Source organism: Neoarius graeffei, chromosome 13 (genome assembly GCF_027579695.1).
Source record: "Neoarius graeffei isolate fNeoGra1 chromosome 13, fNeoGra1.pri, whole genome shotgun sequence".
Taxonomy (NCBI): Eukaryota; Metazoa; Chordata; class Actinopteri; order Siluriformes; family Ariidae; genus Neoarius; species Neoarius graeffei.
The window spans coordinates 18,460,813-18,482,121 of record NC_083581.1 but is presented as its reverse complement, the minus strand read 5'-3'; the positions used below and the strand labels follow the sequence as shown (position 1 = coordinate 18,482,121).

At 41.2% G+C, this 21,309-nt stretch overlaps 1 pseudogene; it reads left to right on the top strand.

Annotated features, from left to right (window-relative positions):
- The window catches only part of LOC132895873 (dynein axonemal heavy chain 7-like), a 594,076-nt pseudogene that overhangs the window by 158,981 nt on the left and 413,786 nt on the right, over positions 1-21,309 (top strand).

Genomic DNA, 21,309 nt, shown 5'->3' with positions numbered 1-21,309 from the left:
GGCGGGAGGGGGAGTGCACAATGTGGGCGGGAGAGGTGATAAGCTGCAGTCCCGCTAACTAAAAACGTGTTTAAAATAAAATTTATAAATTATTAATTTATGTCTATCATATATAATTTGTGCTGGATATTTTATTTGGCATTAATAAAAACATTTTAAGATGCCTAAATTTGTGGATGTGGTCTAATCTCGCGTACGTTTCCGATTCCTTTCCGCTCTTTCGTGTTTGAGATCTCCGATCATGGCAGAAGAGCAGAGCTCCTCTTGTGAAGCTCATAGTGCTTCAGAAGTAAGTGCTGCTTTAAAAAGAGGTACATTTACCATTAAAAAGTCAAGAGTATTAGTCCTAAGTATTAAAAAGTATTTTAAAAAAGTTTTTAAAAAGTATTAACTAGTATTAAAAAGGACTGTGTATCGCACAGATTGTTCAATTTAAAGCGAGAAATAGACAGTGTATAATCTGAGGAGCTGGTTGTGGTTGTGCAGCACTTCATATGAGAGGAGAATGAAATCGCAGTTGGAATCATAACGCCACAGACTCAGAAGTGGGAGTGCGAGTGCGCAAAGCGAGAGCTGTCAATCAAAGCGAGAGCTGTCAATCATGAGCGCATGCAGCGCTCAACTTGGAATGTGTCAGCAGAATGTCAGAGTCTAAACAATAAACTTACAATAAATGAAGGATCGGTCAGTGGAGAGCTCAGCTAAGCTCAGCATGTTTAATTCCCCAAGCCAATGACAGGAACTTTCGTGAGAAATAACGCGAACGTCTGCATCATGCGGGATTTGCGGGCGGGAGCGGGACAAAATCTGGCAGGCGGGAGAGGGACTGAAAATCATAATTCTTTGCGGGAGCGGGCTGGAGCGGGACTGCACAATGCGGGAGCGGGACTGAAAATTCTGTCCCGCGCAGACCTCTATCTTAAAACAAAAATTGCATCCAACATGCTCTTCCTTGGCATAAACCTGTACTGCTGTTCATGGATTGCTACGTCTCTTCTCAATCTTGCCTCCAATACCCTTTCCCATAACTTTGTGGTGTGGCTCATCAATTTTATCCCTCTGTAATTACTGCAGCTCTGTATATCCCCCTTATTCTTGTATATTGGGACTAGCATGCTCTTTCTCCATTCATTTGGCATTTTCTCATTCTTTCGGACCTTATTAAACAATCTCGTTAGGAACTCCACAGCCGTCTCACCCAAACATCTCTAAGCTTCAATCGGGATACCATCTGGTCCAACTGCTTTCCCAGTCTTCATTCTTTTCATGGCTGCCCTCACCTCATGCTTACTAACCAACTCTGCTTCCTGATTTGCTTTCTCCAACGAATCTGACCTTTTCTCTCCTGGATTCTCCTCATTTAATAAATCCTCAAAGTACTCTTTCCACCTTCTTAATACACTCCTCTTTGTTTGTCAGCACATTTACATCTTTCATCACTCTTACCTGCTGTACATCCCTCGCTTCCCTGTTTCTCTGTACAGGTCTGCTCTCCTTCTTTGGTCTCCAGTCTTTCGTACAACTCCTGGTTTGCATCTGCTTTTGCCTTTGCTACTGCTATATTTACCTTCTGTCTCATCTCTCTGTATAACCGCCTGCTTTCCTCATCTCTCTAATCATCCTAATTCTTCTTTGCCAGCCTCTTCTCTTTTATAATTTCTTGCACTTCTTGGTGGACCACCATGTCTCCTTGTCTTCCTTCCTCCTTCCCAATGACCACCCTAGCACCTTCCTTGCTGCCTCTCTTACTAGTACAGCAGTAGTATCCCAATCTTCTGGCGGACTTCCATTACCACTCAATGATCGTCTCATTTCTTCCTTAAACTCCTTCTGATGTTCAACCTCTTAGTTTCCACCACTTAATCTTCGGCTCCACTATTTCATGCTTCCTCTTTTTCACTTTAAAGCTCATCCTGCACACGACCACTCGATGCTGTCTAGCTACACTCTCCCCTGCCATCACTTTACAGTCTCCAATCTCCTTCAGGTTACTCCTTCTGCAGATTATGTAGTCCACCTGTGTAGATCTTCCTCCACTCTTAAACGTCACCCTGTGCTGCTCTTTCTTCTCAAAGTATGTATTGACTATTGCCAAATTCATCCTCTTTGAAAAATCAACCACCATTTGCCCTTCCACATTTCTCTCTCTTACACCATATCTACCCATCACGTCCTCATCTCCTCTGTTTCCCTTGCCAACATATCCATTGAAATCTGCTCCTGTCAGCACGCGCTCCTCCCTCAGTAAACTTTCTACCACTCCATCCATCTTTTCCCAGAAAGACTCCTTCTCTTCATTCTCACATCCAACCTGTGGGGCATATTGTGGGGCACACAACATTGATTACCACTCCTTGAATCTCCAACTTCATGCCTATCACTCTGTCTGACACCCTCTTCACATCAATCACACTGTTGACCAACTCTCCCCTCAAAACAATACCAACACCATTTCTCTTTCCATCAAATCCATAATAAAACAACTTGCATCCACCTCCAATGTTCTTGGCCTTGCTTCCTTTCCACTTCATCTCCTGCACACACAAAATGTCCAACTTCCTTCTTTCCATCATACCTGCTAACACTCTCGCTCTGCCAGTCAATGTTCCCACATTCGGTGTTCCTACCCTCAGTTCGAAGCTCCTTCCCTTCCATCTTTCATTCTCTCTTCTAACACACCTCCCCCCTCTCTTTTTCCTTCTCCATTTTGGTGCAACGGTAGCATACTTTCCACAGGCACCCTGTTGACCAACAGTACCGAAGGCGGCCATTGTTAACCCGGGCCCCGACCGATCCGGTATGGTATTCTTTTCAACCCGCATGTTAGATTTGGCACAGTTTTATGCCGGATGCCCTTCCTGACGCAACCCTCTCTAGTTTATCCGGGCTTGGGACCAGCACCAAGAGTGCACTTATGCACCCCCGGGGCTGGATTTCCTGAGTGCACAAAATGTTATGTCTTAATTAGTGCTGTCAAAAATGTTGCGGTGTTATCGCGTTAACTTGACTCAATTTTAACGGCGATAATTTTTTTATCGCGATATTAACGCTCTGTGACATGATGTAGGTTTTTCATAAGGTTTTGAAACTGCCAGGAACTTGGAACAGAACAGAGACTTTGCTTAGAAAAACGATAGCAGCTAGACTGTAATGTCATGCCCCGCACAGCCAGAGTCCTCTGCCCTCCCCCCAAAGAACCAGCGCGGGCAGCTCGCGCTGCTGCGCCTTGGGACGAAGAGCCACGGTGCTCGGCTTAGGTTTCGTTTTCCCATCGGTGTCTCCAGCCCGACTTTGCAGTGGCTGTGACAAGGCGTGTTATACGGAGCCGTAGTAACTCGTCCCCTCACTTTTAATTACCCGAGCGCACGCCTTAACGCAAAGCGTGTGCACGGGTTATAACTCGTGCGCGCGCATTAATATCTCGTGCACACGCCTTATATGTCGTTCCCACGCTTTATTTTTTTATTCACCATGTCCCCTCTATGGCTCCGTAGTGTTATGCTCTGCAATTAAAAAAAAAATTGGTACAAAGCAAGCCCATTCACTTTTTTATGCTGATAAGAGAATTACAATGGTTTTTCATGTGACAAAAATGTGCGATTAAATTGCGATTAATCGCAAGTTAACTATGACAGTCGCGACATTAATCGCGATTAAATATTTTAATCGTGTGACAGCACTAGTCTTAATGTGTTGATTTATTTGTTGAGTATTTCTTATTCACAGGATTACATTTATAAGCAGTCAAATCAAACTAAGTTATGCTAGCTTGGTTATTTGAGTTTAGCCTGTTGTAATTTGTGGTGTAATCAAATGTCTAAAGTAAGATTGATGTGTTATCAAATCTGTGAAAGGGACTAGGCTCTGTTTTTACCATTTGTTGTAGTGCTACCTAAAGTAAAAAAAAAAAAAGGATGTCGTGTTGCCTTTTTCCCCCTCACAGGGAGGGGAAACCTGCTTGTTATTTCCAGCTGATGCAAATAAGAGCCGAAAAGTTTGAAATGTGCACTAAGGTTATATAGTTGGCTAACAATTAACTGACTGCTTCTGTCTTGACAGAGTTATTTTATTATCCTGTGAGAGAGTAGGTTGTCTGTATTGGACTAGTGAGATTATTTTGCTGTAAAGGGCTATAGGCTGCAGTATAAAGATGATCATTTGCAACATATGTGCCAAAACCTGCAGCAATACATTTGCATATTTCAGGCCCATGTGAACTCATAGTTGTATGCTTAATGCATCTTTTAAGTTGGTTTCCCTGAATGCACAAGAGCTGTTTCTAAGTTTTCAGCCTTCAAGTCTCACACTTATCACACCTATAAAGATGGGGGGAAGCTGAAGTGGATAGTGCAGCAGATTTCATTTCTTAAAATGATATTCTCAAATTGAGATCATTCTCTCATAATTATGAGAGACACAGCTTATTATCATGAGAAAACATCTCATTTTTAAAATTTGGTAAATGCCATGAGGTTCTGTATTAAGTGCAAATAGTCTTTCCTTACCACAACCAAAATATCTTATATGGTTTGTCTATTGTTGTGTTTTTAGGTGCCTCATTGGTATCAACCCCGAGAGGAGAACAAAGGCCAGCCAGGGATAGGTGGTGTCCAAGAAGACAGGGAAGCTGGTCCAGAAAAAGGCAGCAACTGTGAAACTTCATGTGGCCACCCTTATTAAAAACCTCATGGATTTTGAGTGAGACTTTATACCGGTATAGCCCACAACACATCTACACACAGGCCCTCACTTTTATAAAGGAATTGCCCACATTGCAATCACCTGTTCATGTTGTCATTTTAAGGTAATGAGTCTTAACATTGTGATCAGTTCAGTTCACTCTGCAGTTTGAGGTTTGTTCTTTTATTTAATTTGGATTTACCATGATTATAATTCATGAAATATTCATGGATACTGAAGTTATGGTACATTCAGTATGGTATGCAAGTTGTATCCAGATTATTGAAAAGCTGTTTGACATGATTAATTGTTATTGATTGTATTTTAGAAGAATTTCAGTACTTGAAATTGGTTAGTTGTTGTATGTATTTGATGCATTTGATGCAGTGGCTTTAATAGAGCTAATGTTATAAAGCCATCTCTTGTCATAGTTTAAGAAAAAAGGAAACTGAATTCTGTGAGTATACAGGCACTTCCGGATGTATGTGCGGCAGAAGGCAGCTTTAGAATAGCGAACCAAGCCAAATTAAGAGATGGGAATCAAGGTCAGTAAACACACTAAACACAGTAAATCCATTTCCTCATCACCTGCCCCGTATATAAACACCAGTCACACAAGCACTCAATGCTTGTGTGACTGGTGTTTATATACGGGGCAGGTGATGAGGAAATGGATGTCAGCTGTGTGTTAGAAGGCGGGAGACAGAGGGCGCTGTGTGTTCTGGGAGTTGTAGTTTGAGCTGTCCATGTTTGTAGTCAGCTCTTCACCAGCAGGTTTACTGACAGAATCCCCCCAAGGAGCTACCCCCTGGAGCTAAAGTCTTTCAGGGGTATCCTCGACCTCTAGGTGCTGGATTGCTGGGATGCTGAGCATGGAAATCCTGCTTGAGCAGCAGGTTGAGGATGTCTTTGGACTTTACCCAACTCTGTTCCTCCGTCCCATATCCCTCCTGATCTACCAGGTACTAGATCTGGCCACCTGAAGTCGAGGATCTTGTCGAGTCGAGATGGGTTCTCCATCGAGGTTTAGAGATGGATGGTCTAGAGTGGGTGTGTTCTCAGAGAGTGGACCTGGAATGATGGGTTTAAGATTGGATAGGTGGAAAGTGGGAGAGATTCTGCTGTGCGATGGAAGTTCTAGTCGGTAAGAGACATCATTGATGCGCTGTAGTACCTTGAAGGGTCCGATGTAATGTGGCTGGAGCTTCTTACAGGTTTGTGTCTCTCGTAGGTTCTTTGTTGCCACCCATACTCAATCTCCTGGAAGGTACGTGGGGGTCTCTCCTCTATGACGATTGGCATAGGCTTTGTATTTCGTGCAGACAACTTCTAGTCACTGGTGAACCTCCTCCCAAACAGTTTGGCTGCGTTTGAACCATTCATCGACTGCCTGGACTTGAGTGGGTGCATCGTCCCAGGGAAACAAGGTTGGTTGGTAGCCAAGTATGCACTGGAACAAGGTTGGTTGGTAGCCAAGTATGCACTGGAACGGTGTTAGCTGAGTTGCAGAATGCTTCAGTGAGTTCTGTGCATACTCTGCCCATGGCAGGAAATGTGCCCAGTCCCCCTGGTTGCGCATGCAGTAGATGTGTAGGAAGCAGCTGATCTCCTGGTTGGCCCATTCTACCTGCCCATTGGACTGGGGGTAACCTGACATGAGGCTAACGGATACTCCTAGTCTCTCCATGAAGCATGACTAGAACTTGGATATGAACTGAGGACCTTGGTCACTTATGATGTCCTCAGGGATGCCGTAGTAGTGGAAGACTTGCTGATACAGGAGTTCTGCTGTTTGGGCAGCAGTGGGAATGCCTGGAAGAGGGATGAGCCTCAAGGACTTCGAGAACCAGTCTATGGTGACTATGATTGTGGTATTGTTTTGGGATGCAGGAAGGTCTGTGATGAAGTCGATCGCCAAGTGTAACCATGTTGCTGTGGGACAGGTAGAGGCATAAGTTTGCTGGCTGGAGGAGCTTGGGGAAGCTTGGCTTGTGCGCAGTCAGAACAGAAGTGATGAAACGGTTGATCTCGGTCAACATGTTGTCCCACCAGTACCTATTCTTCAGCATTTGGTAGGTGCGATAGCTGTGGGGGTGACCAGTGGCAGGAGAGGAGTGTGCCCAGGTGATGAGTTTGCTGTGTAGACGTGTGGGCACAAAGAGAAGACAAGGTGGGTTGTTGGGAGTAATCTGAGGTTGAAACTTACGAATTTTGCTGTCCAAATCCCATGTGATGGATTGGATGAAATGTTGGCGTGGGATGATGGGTCGGGGTTCTGTGTCTCTGGGTGACGGATCTACAGCCTGGGACAGAGCATCTGCTTTAGTGTTCTTGGACCCTGGTTGGAAGGAGATAGAGAAATTAAACCAGGTAAAGAATAGTGCCCACCTGGCCTGATGTGGATTCAGCCTCTTGGCTTTTTTGAGATACTCTAGGTTCTTGTGGTCAGTTAAGATGGTGAATGGGTGAGTTGCTCCTTCCAGCCAGTGTTGCCACTCTTCTAGGGCTAGCTTGATGGCCAGCAGCTCATGATAGCCCACGTCATAGTTTCTCTCGGCAGGGGTAAGCTTTTTGGAGAAAAAGGCCACTGGGTGTAATGCTCCTCCTACTCAAGCGAGTAGGACACTTCTTTGCTTTGCTCCTGCTTTCTTAATCTTTATTTCTATACTTTACTTTCTCATTGACTTTCCACTATTTTATTCTTTTTTTATTTTTTATCGTTATAAAGCTTTTAATTTAATTTTAATTTAATTTCCACTTTTTTTTTTAAATGCCAGGAAGCAAAAAATCCTGCAGAAAATGCATGGAATTAGAACAGAGGATTTCTATTCTGGAATCAAAGATTAATGCTCTGCCAAAGACGGACGAATTAAAAGCGATATCTCAGGAAAGGAGTACTGAAACAGTGGCTGAGAATGCAGAGATTGCGCTCCGACAGACTGAGGACATTGCAGACCAAGTGGAAGAATTCATAACTCAACCTGTAAGTACTGAAAACTGGCAAATGATGGGTGCTAAGCCAAAAAACAAAAACAGAAGAGTAATTACTTCAACACCAGCTTGTTCTACAAATTACAATAGGATCTACAATCCTATGGAAAATCCACAGCCTATAAGGCTTCAGAACAAATTTGAATGCCTCAGGGATGTGGAAGAGGATTTGTCAAGCGGACAAACACATAGTAAAAAGAGATCACACCAAGATCGAAGAGCTGTGAGAAGAGGCAAAAAGCAGCTCGTAACACCACCTGATCCCACAACCCTTGTTCTTGGTGATTCCACTGTAAGACAATTAAAAGGTTATGAAATGATTATTTGTTTTCTTCCAAATGCATCCATCTCTGACACCAAAGACAGCATTTTGAAACTCATGTCCGAGCATAAAACTATAAAACGTATTGTTGTGCATGTGGGAGCAAACGATGTTTTCAGAGAACAGCTGTTTGTCCAAGATGATTTCAGAAAACTTTTTTCTGAGCTCTATAAGACTGGAATTCAATCTTTTATCAGTGGCCCACTCCCAGCGAGAGGAAGTTTTGCTTTTTCTCGACTCTTCAGTCTTAACACCTGGCTTGGAAAAACTTGTTCTTCATTTGGTATGAATTTCATAGACAATTTTAATCTTTTTTGGAATCGCAAAGAATTCTACAAGCCAAATAGCACTGAACTCAGCTGGATTGGAGCCAAGCAGACCACTACAAACTTGCAATCTTTTCTCAGCCAGCACCGAGGAAAACAGTTGATAAGATGTCACAGACTGACATAGTTACAAAGCCTAAACAATCATCTTTGCAAGTCGTCATCAAGGACACACAAACATCTGACTTGCAGGCCTCCCAACATTCAAGGACAGACGACTCCACTTCTCCTCGGATGGATTTCCCAAATAGCATGAAAAAACTGCTCCCAATGGCTACACTTTCCTTTTCCAGCCCAAATCTGTCGCGACAAGCAGTGTATCCAGTACATCAAAATTGTGTTCATCCAGGACTTTCAGCTGGCTACAAATCTTTTTCACCATCCAAAAGATACACGTCATCTCCAGTCCTTTCACCCTCAAACCAAATGGAACATTTAGAAAGTCTTGTTTGATGTAGTCTGGGTCCCTGCAAATGGATGTAATGTTGAAAAAAAGTTGGGACCCGATGTTGACACTATTCCTGTGTTGATAAGAAACAGAAAACATAGAGCACATTTAACCCTGGGGGTGAACCAATCTAATCTCCTTCCTGTTTTAAAACAGCATCAAAGTGCACAACCAAATATTGCTTCTAGAATTTCTGTAAAGCTAGCTCTTCTGAACATTAGATCACTTTTCAACAAGTCATTTTTAATTAATGATCTTATTTGTAAACACAATCTTGATTTTTTGCTTCCAACTGAAACCTGGCTGGATCAAGCAAATAGTGCTACCACCCTTATCGAAGCAGCTCCCCCAAATTTTAATTTTTTGAATGTTACCCGACAAGGGAAAGGTGGAGGAATCGCAAATATATTCAAAGTCTCTTTTCAATGTAAACAATCCTCACTTGGTGATTTTACATCCTTTGAACACTTATGTGCACTTGTTACATGCTCTCCTAACATATTATTATTAACTATTTATAGGCCTCCGAGACATTCAGCCAAAGTCTTTCTTGAAGAGTTTGGTGAACTGTTATCAGTCATTTGCTTAGAGTTTGATTGTCTTATTATATCTGGGGATTTTAACTTGCATGTAGATAATACTGATAACATTTATGCCAAAGAACTATTTGCAATTATTGATAACTTTAACCTGGTACAACATGTACAGGGACCGACCCACTCTCGTGGTCATACTCTTGACCTCGTCATCACAAAGGGTCTTACTGTTTCTTATACTGTTGTTGACCTGGCATTATCTGATCATTTCTGTGTTTTCTTTGAAGTTTCTATGTCTCCTCACATTCAGAATAGCTCAACGACTATAGGTAGGAGAGTCATAAACGACAACACGTGTTCTTTTTGAGCAAGCTCTCTTACAGAACTCAACCAAAATGTCAGACTCTGTAGATGATTTACTGGAATTTTTTAATTTAAATATGACCCAAATTATGGATGATATTGCTCCATTCAAAATAAAAAGAGTCAATGATAAGCAGAAAGCACCATGGAAGCAGTACCCGGCTGTTAAACTGCTAAAGAGAGAATGTAGAAAGACTGAAAGAAAATGGCGCAAATCTAAACTTCACATCCATTATCAAATCCATAAAGAGATGCTTTGTAATTATAATTATGAAATTCGTAAAGCAAGACAGTCTTTCTTCTCCAACATCATCAGCAGGAATATGAACAATGCCCGTGTGCTATTTTCAACAGTAGAGAAGCTAACTAATGCCCCACCACAATTAGCACCTGAACTTCTATCAGTTAATAAATGCAATGAGTTTGCATCTTTTTTCAAAGGTAAAATTGATAAAATAAGGCAGAATATTTCTCATAATATATCTCAGTTGCAAAAAATTGAAAAACTGCAATCACCAATGACACAGATAGATAACTTTAACACAATGTCAGAATTTTGTTTAATTGATTATGAGACTCTTGAAAAAACTGTACAAAATCTCAGTTCTTCAACATCTGAATTGGACATTCTGCCCACCAACTTTTTTAAGTCTGTTCTTCATCTTATAATTACAGATGTGCTTCAAATTATAAATACATCCTTGGAGACTGGCGTTGTTCCTGTGTCCCTAAAAAAAGCTGTTGTAAAGCCCCTTCTTAAAAAAAATAATCTGGATCCTTCAGTGTTAAATAACTACAGGCCAATATCAAATCTACCATTCATTGGGAAAATCCTGGAAAAAAATTGTCTTCAATCAATTAACTGCCTTCTTGATATCAAACAGCCGTTTTGATAATTTTCAGTCAGGATTTCGTGCCAATCATAGCACTGAAACAGTGTTGATTAAAGTTATAAATGACATATGTCTTAATACTGATGCAGGCAAAACATCGGTCCTGGTATTATTGGACCTCAGTGCAGCTTTTGATACTGTTGATCACAACATACTGCTATATCGACTTGAACACTGGGTTGGATTGACTGGTAAAGTTATCAATTGGTTAAAATCATACTTAAAAGATAGAAGCTTCTTTGTTACCCTGGGAAATTGTTCCTCAACGTCAATGCCCTTGACCTGTGGTGTCCCCCAGGGGTCGATTCTTGGACCATTACTTTTCAACCTTTATATGCTCCCACTTGGGCAAATTATCAATAAAAATTCAATTTTGTATCACTGCTATGCAGATGATACCCAAATTTATTTTGCTCCATCACCAAATGACTATGCCCCCCTTGAATGTCTCTACCAGTGCATCGATCAAATCAATAGCTGGATGTCACAAAATTTTCTTCAGTTGAACACAGATAAAACAGAAGTAATTCTATTTGGAAAAAAAGATGAAAGACTCAGGATTACCACTATTCTTGACACAAAAGGGATTAAAACTAAAGAAATGGTTAAAAATCTTGGTGTTTTCATTGACAGCGAGCTAAACTTTGACAGTCACATGAAAGCAATCACTAAAACGGCATTTTATCACCTAAAAAACATTTCCAAACTAAGAGGACTTATGTCAAAAAATGATCTGGAAAAACTAATATATGCCTTCAGCTCTAGTAGGGTTGATTACTGCAATGGCCTTTTCACAGGCCTGCCAAAAAAGACCATCAGACGACTTCAGCTGGTTCAAAATGCAGCGGCGAGGGTTCTCACACAAACAAAAAGAACAGAGCACATTACCCCAATTCTAAGGTCCCTTCACTGGCTTCCAGTAAGCTACAGAATTGACTTTAAAGCATTGCTGCTGGTGTAAAAATCTCTAAATGGTACAGGGCCCAGTTACCTCTCTGATATGTTGCAGTGGCCTAACCCAATCAGATCTACTAGATCGCAACAGAAAAATTTACTATTAAAACCAGTTGTTAAAACAAAGTGTGGTGAAGCAGCTTTTAGCTACTATGCAGTACATCTATGGAACCAACTGCCAGAGGACATTAAAAATGCTCCTGCTGTTGGCAGCTTCAAATCTAGGTAAAGACCAAGCTGTTTTCAGATGCTTTCTGTTAAATAATTAATATTTTTACATTTTTTTATAATCTTTACTTTCTCTGCATGTTTTAAATTTACTTTAATTTTATTCTATTTTATTCCGCTGGTTTCTTTTTCTTTTTCTCCTTTTTTCTTTTTGGCATTTTATTATTTTATTTCTACTGTTGTTTAATTCTTATTATTTTCTTTTAATTCTTTTAATTAATTGTTTTAGATTAAAAATAAAATTATTTTATGTAATTTTATTTCTCTATTGTTTACTGTTTTTGTTTTTGCTTCTGTAAAGCACATTGAACTGCCATTGTGTATGAAATGTGCTATATAAATAAACTTGCCTTGCCTTGCCTTGTAATTTTGGCCTTTCTCCAAATCGTTGGGAAAAGATGGCTCCAACTCCTGTGTCAGAGGCATCCAGCTCTACGACAGATGGCTTCATGGGGTCTGGATGTCGGAGAATGAGAGCCGATGTGAATGCGGCCTTGAGCTGGTTGAAAGCTTCTTCCGCCTGAGTATTCCACATAAGGCACTTGGGACCTTTTTTCAGGAGGGTGGTTAAAGGCGAGGCCAAGGTGCTGAAGTTTCTGATGAATCGGTGGTAGAAGTTGGTGAAACCTAGAAATCTCTGGAGATCCTTGACTGACTTGGGTTGCGGGCATGAGGTGACGGCCGAGACTTTGGCTGAATCCATACTGACTTCTGGGCTGATGTAGCCCAAGAAGGGGATCTTGTCTAGGTGGAATTCACACTTCTTGGCTTTGACGTAGAGGTGGTTTTCAAGCAGCCGTTTAAGTACAGCTCTGACGTGGCTTTGATGACTGTGGAAATTTGAGGAGTATATCAAGATGTCATCGATGTATACGATGATGTACTTTCCCAGTTTGTCTCACAGTATGTCATTGATGAAAGTTTGGAACATGCTGGGAGCTGAAGATAGTCCATACGGCATGATCCGGTATTCGAAGTGACCAGTGGTTGTACTGAACTCTGTCTTCCACTCGTCATCTCTTTAATCCGGATCAAATTGTAGGCGCTTATGAGATCCAGCTTGGAAAAGATCTTGGCTGATCTGAGTTGCTCCAGAGCTGCTGGTACCAGTGGGAGAGGATATGGGTACTTGATGGTGACCTCATTTAGCCCTTGATGGTCAATGCAGGGTCATAATCCACTTCCTCGTTTCTCTACAAAGAAGAATCCGGCTGAGGCAGGAGATTTCGACGGCCGGATGTAACCTTGTTTGAGAGCTTCTTGGATGTATTCCTCCATGGCAGCATGTTCTTTCTGGGAAAGGGGGTAGATGTGCCCTTGTGATGGTGCCATGCCCTGTACCAGTTCGATGGCACAATTGTAGGGTCTATGGGGTGGTAGCCTGCAGGCCTTCCCCTTACTGAAGACCTCAGAAACATCCTGGTAGCATTCAGGAATGTTGTCCATGGAGGCTGGAAGTGGGCTCTCTACTGAAGTAGAGGAGATGATGAGTTGAGGGCAAGAGAGGCAGCTCTGGAAGCACGTAGGTGACCACTGGAGTATCTCCTTGTTCTGCCAGGAGATGAGGGGGTCATGCAGTTGTAACCAGGGGTAGCCAAGGATGATATCATGGTGATCAGTGGTCGTGATATACAAGGATATCAATTCGTGATGGAGGGCTCCTACTTGTATTTGAAGTGGCTGTGTCCGGGAAGTAACCAAGCCGTCGCCTATGGGTCCACCATCGATGGTCCGGATGCTAAGCGCACTCTGCAGAGAGGTGATTGGCAGGTGGAGCTCCTGTATGAGAGCTTTGCTGAGGAAGTTCCCCTCTGAACAAAAAGAACAGAGCACATTACTCCAATTCTAAGGTCCCTTCACTGGCTTCCAGTAAGCTACAGAATTGACTTTAAAGCATTGCTGCTGGTGTACAAATCTCTAAATGGTACAGGGCCCAATTACCTCTCTGATATGTTGCAGCGGCCAAACCCAGTCAGATCTACCAGATCGCAGCAGCAAAATTTACTGGTAAAACCTGTTAAAACAAAGTGTGGTGAAGCAGCTTTTAGCTACTATGCAGTACAGCTATGGAACCAACTCCCAGAGGACATGAAAAATGTTCCTGCTGTTGGCAGCTTCAAATCTAGACTAAAGACCAAGCTGTTTTCAGATCCTTTCTGCTAACTGATAAATATCATCTTTACATGTTTTAAACTTAACTTTTACAGTCTTTGCATGTTTTAAACTTTACTTAACTTTTATTCCATTTTAATCTGCTGTTTTTTACTGAACTTTTACTTCATTTTATTTTATTTCTACTATTGTTTAATTTTTATATTATTTTTATTTTTATCTCTTCTTCCCCCTTTATTTTATGTAATTTATTTTCTATTGTTTACTGTTTTGCCTTTACCTCTGTAAAGCACATTGAACTGCCACTGTGTATGAAATGCGCTATATAAATAAACTTGCCTTGCCTTGCCTCTGCTCCTGAGTCTATGAAGGCAGACAGCACATGAATGGAGGATGCCAACTTCAGTAATACGGGGATTTTGAAGGACTTAGAGTGGAGCTTTCTCACCGGACTTCAGGAGGAAGTGGCTCTCTCGATGGAGGTTCCCTGGACAGGTCAAACTGGACAGCACTGGAGGTGGTGATCGGCGCTCCCACAGTAGTAACACAAACTCTCTTTACGCCATCTGGCATGCTCAGCATGGGACAACCATGAGCGAGAGAGTTCCATGGGTTCATAGTCCTCTGGAGGTGGGTTTGGTTTCTTATATGTGAGGAGTGAAGGCCGGTGTTTCAACAGCTGGTCCAGACGAATAGCCAGTTCGATCAAGGTGTCCAGTGAGAGGTTCTCATCCTTGCATGGCAGCTCACTGAGGATCTCAGGGCGCAACCCCTGGCAAAAGACCGTTTTGAGTGCTGGGTCATTCCATCCACTGGAGGCTGCGAGGGTCCCAAAATCAAGAGCATATTCAGTGAAGCTTCTAGTGCCCTGTGAGCTGGTGAGAAGGCTTTCCCCGACTTCGATTCCCTTGGGTTTGTGGTCGAAAACCTTCTTGAAGAGGGAGAGAAATGGTTCAATATGACCCCTTTGGCTTTCCACCTTTGTTCCAGGCAGCCATAGCCCAGTGGAGTGCTTTGCTGGAGAGGAGAGACAGAAACTTAGTGATTTTATGTTCTTCCGAGATATCCAGCATGGTGGTGAAATACAAAGATCATTGTAGCAAGAAGCCCTTACATGTGGCGGGGTCACCAGTGAACTTTTCCGGTGTGGGGAGTTGGAATGCCAGGTGAAGAGGAGATTTGGTGCGCGCTAGGAGGGCCTGCAACATAACCATCATCAGCTGCGCCATCCTGGTGTTGAGATCGGCGAGCATCTATTGGTGTTCTCCTAGCAGTCTCCCCTGGGCGTTGAGAGCCATCTGCTTTTGATCCTCCACTACATCCATGATGGCGAAGTATCCTGTGCGTACGCAGGCACTTGCAGATGTATGTGCGGAGGAAGACAGCTTTAGAATAGCGAACCAAGCCAAATCAAGAGACAGGAATCAAGGTCAGTAAACACACTAGGGTCAGGCAATCGGCAAACAGAATATCAGAGGTAAACAGAGATTGAGGAAATGAGAAACACGAGCAAAGGTCAGAATGGTAGAAAGGCAGTCAGAGAGATAACAAGGCTTGGTATGATTGGTGAACCAGAACGATACTTCGCATTGAGTGCTTGTGTGACTGGTGTTTATATACAGGGGCAGGTGGTGATGAAATGGATGTCAGCTGTGTGTTAGAAGGCGGGAGACAGAGGGCGCTGTGTGTTCTGGGAGTTGTAGTTTGAGCTGTCCATGTTTGTAGTCAGCTCTTTACCAGTGGGTTTACTGACAAATTCAGGGTAGGAATGACGCGTTCATGGATTTATTTTGCAAGAATGTAATTACTTTAAATTTGTCAGTTACTGAATGTGGTTGACAATGCACTGACTTTAATAAAAACCTTTTGTTGTAAGGCCATCTCTTGTCTAAGCCATCTCTATACTAGCAATTTTCAGGGGGGTTTCATTTTGAAATGTCAGATTTTTAAATAATTTGCTTCTCGCAGTGCTATACTGTGAAGATCACATTCTACAGTACTTTGTTACATTTTATGGTAATAAACTGTTTATAGAGATTACAGTAAGAACACTAAAATAGCAGCAAACAATATACTGTAAAGCTTATATTCTATACAGCACAGTAGTGAAATACTTTTTACATTAATAAACTGTTGTACATTACAGTAGGTACACTGTAGAAAAACAGTTTCAAGCTGGCATCTGTAGCTGCCAGTAGTTTACTGTAATTTAACAGGAAATTTTTTTTTACAGTGTACCTCTGCACACTCCAGATTTATTTATTTATTTTCATCTTATTGTTTGTGTCACATTAAAACAATGATTTAACCTTTAAAGTCGTAGGCATGTTGTGTAAATCAAATGGTGCTAACCCCCCTAAAATCCATTTTAATTCCAGCATGTAATGCAGCAAAACAGGACAAACACAAAGGGGATGAATACTTTTGCAAAACTCTGTACACTTTTGACAGTGTTTATGATTTTCTGACTCCCTGCTACAGTTAGTGAAAGTGGCTACAGGTAAAGTTTAACTGCTTTAACTAAAGTAGCAGTCATGCTGAATGCAAATAAATTCACCCAGCAGAAAAGCCAGTTCTCTAAAGAGGAACAGACACAGGACATGAAAGATGCTACATTTGCTTCTGGTAGCTGCTACTTTTGCCTTGGTCTTATTTTATCCAGGCAAATTCTTAACTGAACCTTTGGCTCATAAGCCAATAGAAAACATTTGGCTGGGGGCTGTGGTTTTGAAGACCACAAAACCTGGAGGGGCTGCTAATTGTCACTTCTCACTCTCTGTTTTCTTACTGGTGCTTGATGCACTATTGAAAAAAAAGAGCCATCTCTTCCACATATGTTTTGGGGATAAACGTTTCCTTTTTCTCTCTACCTGCTAAAATTTTCTTTTGTTTGCACATCTGACAGAACATTTAATAGCTTTACCAATACAAAAGTTCCTCATGGCAAAGCTAATAATTGTGAAAACTGACATTACACCTTTTTTACACTACTAAGCAAGTAAAACTATCTTAAATGTAGTCAGATTTATCAGTTTTTTCCTATTATTAGAGTACTATAAACCAAATGTGATTTATTAGACATTTTTCAGAATCTAAATTTAATTCTTTTTCTATTGGCAAATACTTTTTTTCTAATTTTAAGCATTTGTTTCAAGAAAAAATAAGACAGTTTCAAACCTGAAATGTGTAAAATCATCAAACAAGCTGAATAATGTTATATTTGACTTGTAATAAGCTCATAATGAGAAATAGTCGATAAATTGGCCCATATCCAAAATATTTACACTTGAAAGGCTGTGCAGTACACTGATAATATGCCATCATTTGAGATAATAAAGTGTGTGCCTCTTCTAATTTTTATGTAAAGTTTGAATAACTTAGTGTGCAGATCAAAATTTTTACCACCTACATTAAAATGAGATGCTTCATGATAACTGATTTTTCAGTTCATGTTTTTGTATGAACACAAGAATTCAGATTTTAATTTCAGGCCATTTGACTTCTATCTCTCCTTTTTTTTTTCCTTTGCTACCCCCACCCCCTTTACTGGGCTAATCCTCTTTAGGGAATCACATCAGATCTTTTTCCTGGAGTAAAATTCCCCAAACCAGACTATAGCAGAACGCTGGAGACCATTAAAGAGAACTGCAAGAAGATGAACCTGCAGGTGACAGATTTCTTTTCAGAGAAGATCCTGCAGGTTTATGAGATGATGATTGTGCATCATGGCTTGATGCTGGTGGGAGGGCCTTTTGGAGGGAAAACAGGTGCCTATCGAGTCCTCGCCACTGCCTTGAATGATATCTCTGAAAAGGTAACATCCTTCTCATCTTACTTGTGTCCAGGAATACAAGGTGACATCATACTCCTTTTTCCTTACAGCCATCTTTGATGAAGAGAAAGGTAGAAATCCCATTGTATGTTACCTATAAAACTTAATATTGTGATATTGGGTACAATATTTGCTTCTGAGACTAAAAATATGGAGAACCTGCCAAGTTTTATTTTAGCCCATATTTTTTCAAACAGAAAAGCTTTTTTACTGCAAAACACTGGTCTCAGAATTATGCCAAAAAGCTTGGAGACACTTGTAGTAAATCTCCACACAGAATATTTCAATGCCCTTTATATTCTGAGATTTGAAATTATGGACTACCATATTTAATTCAGTAAGATTTAAATGTTGAGACAGATGTAATGACTATTTTTGGAGGAGATTGTTTTTGCCTCTGTTTTTTGTTTGTTTGTCTGTTCCTAATGTAACTTAAAAAGTAGTTTTCTGAACTAAAAAAATAAGATATTTTGAGGCAAATCTGTGTGTGTGTGTGTGTGTGTGTATATATATATACATAAAATCCTGGATCCGCATACATATCCAGATTTGCCTCAAAATATCTTTTTATTTATTTATTTATTTATTTTTTAGTGTCATTTGTGTCGTGTGTGTGTGTATATACAGTGGGGCAAAAAAGTATTTAGTCAGCCACCAATTGTGCAAGTTCTCCCACTTAAAAAGATGAGAGAGGCCTGTAATTTTCATCATAGGTATACCCCAACTATGAGAGACAGAATGGGGGGAAAGAATACAGGAAATCACATTGTAGGGTTTTTAATGAATTAATTGGTAAATTCCTCGGTAAAATAAGTATTTGGTCACCTACAAACAAGCAAGGCTCTCACAAACCTGTAACAACTTCTTTAAGAGGCTCCTCTGTCCTCCATTCATTACCTGTATTAATGGCACCTGTTTGAACTCATTATCAGTATAAAAGACACCTGTCCACAACGTCAAACAGTCACACTCCAAACTCCACTATGGCCAAGACCAAAGAGCTGTCAAAGGACACCAGAAATAAAATTGTAGACCTGCACCAGGCTGGGAAGACTGAATCTGCAATAGGTAAGCAGCTTGGTGTGAAGAAATTAACTGTGGGAGCAATTATTAGAAAATGGAAGACATACAAGACCACTGATAATCTCTCTCGATCTGGGGCTCCACTCAAGATCTCACCCTGTGGGGTCAAAATGATCACAAGAACGGTGAGCAAAAATCCCAGAACCACACGGGGGGATCTAGTGAATGACCTGCAGAGAGCTGGGACCAAAGTAACAAAGGCTACCATCAGTAACACACTACGCTGCCAGGGACTCAAATCCTGCAGTGCCAGACGTGTCCCCCGCTTAAGCCAGTACATGTCCAGGCCTGTCTGAAGTTTGCTAGAGAGCATTTGGATGATCCAGAAGAGGATTGGGAGAATGTCATATGGTCAGATGAAACCAAAATAGAACTTTTTGGTAAAAACTCAACTTGTCATGTTTGGAGGAGAAAGAATGTTGAGTTGCATCCAAAGAACACCATACCTACTGTGAAGCATGGGGGTGGAAACATCATGCTTTGGGGCTGTTTTTCTGCAAAGGGACCAGGACGACTGATCCGTGTAAAGGAAAGAATGAATGGGGCCATGTAAAGTGAGATTTTGAGCAAAAACCTCCTTCCATCAGCAAGGGCATTGAAGATGAAACGTGGCTGGGTCTTTCAGCATGACGATGATCCCAAACACACCGCCCGGGCAATGAAGGAGTGGCTTCGTAAGAAGCATTTCAAGGTCCTGGAGTGGCCCAGCCAGTCTCCAGATCTCAACCCCATAGAAAATCTTTGGAGGGAGTTGAAAGTCCATGTTGCCCAGTGACAGCCCCAAAACATCACTGCTCTAGAGGAGATCTGCATGGAGGAATGGGCCAAAATACCAGCAACAGTGTGTGAAAACCTTGTGAAGACTTACAGAAAATGTTTGACCTCTGTCATTGCCAACAAAGGGTATATAACAAAGTATTGAGATGAACTTTTGTTATTGACCAAATACTTATTTTCCACCATAATTTGCAAATAAATTCTTTAAAAATCAGACAGTGTGATTTTCTGGATTTTTTTTTTCTCATTTTGTCTCTCATAGTTGAGGTATACCTATGATGAAAATTACAGGCCTCTCATCTATTTAAGTGGGAGAACTTGCACAATTGGTGACTGACTAAATACTTTTTTGCCCCACGGTGTATATATATATATATATGTATACACACACACGCGCGCACACACACACACAGTGGTGCTTGAAAGTTTGTGAACCCTTTAGAATTTTCTATATTTCTGCATAAATATGACCTAAAACATCATCAGATTTTCACACAAGTCCTAAAAGTAGATAAAGAGAACCCAGTTAAACAAATGAGACAAAAATATTATACTTGGTTATTTATTTATTGAAGAAAATGATCCAATATTACCGTACATATCTGTGAGTGGCAAAAGTATGTGAACCTTTGCTTTCAGTATCTGGTGTGACCCCTTTGTGCAGCAATAACTGCAACTAAACATTTCCAGTAACTGTTGATCAGTCCTGCACAGCGGCTTGGAGGAATTTTAGCCCATTCCTCCATATAGAACAGCTTCAACTCTGGGATGTTGGTGGGTTTCCTCACATAAACTGCTCGCTTCAGGTCCTTCCACAACATTTTTATTGGATTAAGGTCAGGACTTTGACTTGGCCATTCCAAAACATTAACTGTATTCTTGTTTAATCATTCTTTGGTAGAACAACTTGTGTGCTTAGGATCATTGTTTTGCTGCATGACCCACCTTCTGTTGAGATTCAGTTCATGGACAGATGTCCTGACATTTCCCTTTAGAATTTGCTGGTATTATTCAGAATTCATTTTACTATCAATGATGGCAAGCCGTCCTGGCCCAGATGCAGCAAAACAGGCCCAAACCATGATACTACCACCACCATGTTTCACAGATGGGATAAGGTTCTTATGCTGGAATGCAGTGTTTTCCTTTCTACAAACATAATGCTTCTCATTTAAACCAAAAGGTTCTATTTTGGTCTCATCTGTCCACAAAACATTTTTCCAATAGCCTTCTGGCTTGTGCACATGATCTTTAGCAAACTGCAGATAAGCAGCAATGTTCTTTTTGGAGAGCAGTGGCTTTTTCCTTGCAACCCTGTCATGCACACCATTGTTGTTCAGTGTTCTCCTGATGGTGGACTCATGGACATTAACATTAGCCAATGTGAGAGAGGCCTTCAGTTGCTTAGAAGTTACCCTGGGGTCCTTTGTGACCTCGTCAACTATTACATGCCTTGCTCTTGGAGTGATCTTCATTGGTCAACCACTCCTGGAGAGGGTAACAATGGTCTTGAATTCCCTCCATTTGTACACAATCTGTCTGACTGTGGATTGGTGGAGTCCAAACTCTTTAGAGATTGTTTTGTAACCTTTTCCAGCCTGATGAGCATCAACAAAGCTTTTTCTGAGGTCCTCAGAAATCTCCTTTGTTTGTGCCATGATACACCTCCACAAACATGTTGTGAAGATCAGACTTTGATGGATCCCTGTTCTTTAAATAAAACAGGGTGCCCACTCACACCTGATTGTCATCCCATTGATTGAA